Below are 3,241 nucleotides of genomic sequence, written 5' to 3'. Positions count from 1 at the left end.
CGTGGAGACCTCATAGCAGCCTTCCAGTATCTAAAGGAGGCCTATTAATATGCTGGAGAGGGCCTCTTCACTAGGGACTGTAGTGATAGGACAAGGGGTAACATGCTCAAACATAAACAGAGGAAGTTTAGATTGGATATAAGGAAGAAGTTCTTGACTGTAAGGGTGGTGAGGCACTGGAAGAGGTTGCCCAGGGAAGTCGTGAATGCTCCATCCCTGGCAGTGTTCAAGGTCATTTTGGATAGAGCCTTGGGTGACATGGTTTAGTGTGAGGTGGCCCTGCCCATAGCAGGGGGGTTGGAACTAGATGGTCTGAAGGTCCTTTTCAACCCTAACTATTCTATGATTCTACAATTCTAAGGCCATGCCGAGCCTCTCTTGTGCAGCCCAGACTCATCCGAGTCAGAAGTACAAATAGTGAACTTTACAATCAAGTTGGAATTTATCTGCTATCCCTTGTGATTATCAGAGCTGGACAAAGCACTGCTTCAGAGCAAACCTGACTCCCATCCAACCTGGCCTTGAACACTGCGAAGGATGGGGCAGCCACAGCTTCTCTGCTGGTTAGGGTTCTCTGCTGGGTTAGGCTTAGGGTTAGGGCGTTAGGGGGTTAGGGCGTTAGGGGGTTAGGGCGTTAGGGCGTTAGGGTGTTAGGGTGTTAGGGTGTTAGGGGGTTAGGGTTAGGGTTTTATGGCGTTAGGGTTTTATGGGGTTAGGGTTTTAGGGTTTTAGGGTTTTAGGGTTTTAGGGTTTTAGGGTTAGGGTTAGGGTTAGGGTTAAGTGTTAGGGTTAGGGGTTAGGGTTAGGGTTCGGGTTAGGGTTAGGGTTAGGGTAAGGGTTAGGGTTAGGTTATATTTGTCTCTATTCCTAAAGTCACCATTGTAGCCTTTAGTTATAAAGTACCTAAGATATAAACCAACACAACTGCAGTATTCAGCGTATGAAGCTTCTCTATTGATTTATGATTTCTAAACACAATCACCTACTGGAACAGTACCTAAAATACAGAACAGCAAAGTTACAAAATTTTAACATATGTTCAAAGGCTTTCTTTGCAAACTACAAACTTTTCAAATATAATCACTGCTAGAACGGTTTCAGAAATTTTCACCCTCCTGTAAATCTGTCACTGGGAGCTCAGCACAAGGGGACAGTCAAGGCCCACGCAAGCCCACTGGGCATTGCGGAAGGCAGGAGGGGTGCTGGCAGGTTCTAGTGATCCCTGTGCCAGGCATTCCCGAAGTCACAGAAATTTCTAAACTGAAAAGTAAGAAAAAAAAATTCAAAATAACTTTTATCCGTTGCCCTTTGCAATCTTCCTGCACTCGGAATCCTAAAATGTGCTGTGCAATCTGCAAGGCTTGACAAATCCCAAAGGTTTTCATGAGCCCCATGGTGTATTTGGATTGAGTCCGTGAACCTCAGGTGCTGAGAGGAGACTGAGGACTGAGGAAAGGTGAGACTGACTGGTCTGTAATTCCCTGGCTCATCCATTTTCCCCTTCTTGAAAAATGGGGTCATATTTCCCTTTCTCCAGTCATCAGGAACTTCACCTGAGTGCCATGATTTTTCAAATATGATGGCCAGTGTCTTAGCAACTTCATTTGCCAGCTCCTTCAGGACCCGCAGATGGATGTCCAGGTCCCATGGACTTGTGTACGTTTAGGTTTTTAAAGATGGTCTCAAACCAGATCCTCTCCTACAGTGGGCCTAGGGTCTTTATTCTCACGTTCCCTGTGTCTGCATTCCAAGACTTGGGTGGTGCGGTCAGAGCCTTTGCCAGTGAAGACAGAGGCAAAGAAGTCATTAAGAACCTCAGCCGTCTGCAAATCTAGGGTAGCCAGTTCTCTTGATAGTTTCTGGAGGGGGCCTACGTTGTCCCTACCCTATCTTTCATTTGCAATGTAACTATAGAATCCCTTCCTGTTATCTTTCACACCCCTAGCCAAGTTTAATTCTAACTGGGCCTTAGCTTTCCTAACCTGGTCCATAGCTTCTCAGACAACATCCCTGTATTCTTCCCAGACTGCCTGTCCTTGCTTCCACCTTTTATAAGCCTTTTTTTTCCTTCAGAGTTTCCTCAGCAGCTCCTTATCCATCCAGTCAGGTCTCCTGGCCGTCCTGCTGCACTTCCTTCTAGTTGCGATGCAATACTCTTGAGCTTGTAGTAGGAGATCCTTGAATATCAACCAACAACCTTGGGCTCCCCTGCCCTCTAGGGCTATATCCCATGGAACCTTACTAAGCAGGTTCCTGAAGGGGCCAAAGTCTGCTCTCTTGAAGTCCAGGGCAGTGAGCTCGCTGCACGCTCTTCTCACTGTGCTGAGGATCTCAAATTCGACCATCTCATGATGGCTGCAACCAAGGCTGCTCTGGAGTGTCACATTTCCAATGAGCCCTTCCCTGTTGGTGAGCATGAGGTCTGGCATGGCACCCCTCCTTGTCGGCTCCTCTATTACTTGCAGAAGGAAGTTATCTTCCACACAATCGAGGAACCTCCTGGATTGCTTGTGCTGGGCCGTACCATTGCTCCAACAGATGTCAGGGTGGTTGAAGTCCCCCATGAGAACAAGGGCCTGCGAGCGTGAGGCTCTTCCTATCTGTCTGTAGAGTGCTTCATCCACAGAGTCCTCTTGATCAGGTGGTCTCTAGCAGATGCCCACAGTAATGTCTCCCATGGCTGTTCTCCCTTTAAACCTGACCCATCAACTCTCTGTTGACTGCTCACCTGTCCTCAGACAGAGTTGCATGCTCTGAAGCCATCACAAAGGCCTGGCGGTCGCTGTGGAGACACCCATTGTGACGGGGCCCCCACGCTGAGCGTTGGGTATTTAAGGAGCCAGAGCCCTGCAGTAACCAGTGCAGAGGAGACCCCTCCCTCGGGAGGCTGCATTTCCCGTGGCTGCCCTGCGCATCCAGGTACATGTTCTTTGACTTTGCAATCCTGTTTTAGTGTTGCCTTGAAACACATGGTGGGTGCGTGCTCTAAAGGGAGGAGAAGCTGTCAGGAGATGTGCTGGTGCCATCCCAGCTGTAGGAGCAGGGGATGGGTGAGGAGGAGGCGCTGGGCTTGTTCCTGTGCTTGGAGCTGAGCTCTGCCTGCAGAGGTGCTGGGGGCGAAGCAGGAGCCTTCTGTGTGCAGGAGCTGCTGGTGTCAGAGGTGCTGAGAAGGTGTCAGGGCAGGAGAACTTCTACCTCCCAGTCAGAGCCTGCTGCCTCGGACAGTCCGTGGGATCTGTCA

The sequence above is a fragment of the Psittacula echo genome (assembly GCF_963264785.1).
Source record: "Psittacula echo genome assembly, contig: SCAFFOLD_33, whole genome shotgun sequence".
Taxonomy (NCBI): domain Eukaryota; kingdom Metazoa; phylum Chordata; class Aves; order Psittaciformes; family Psittacidae; genus Psittacula; species Psittacula echo.
The sequence above is the reverse complement of the archived record's forward strand: the minus strand, read 5'-3'. Positions refer to the sequence as shown.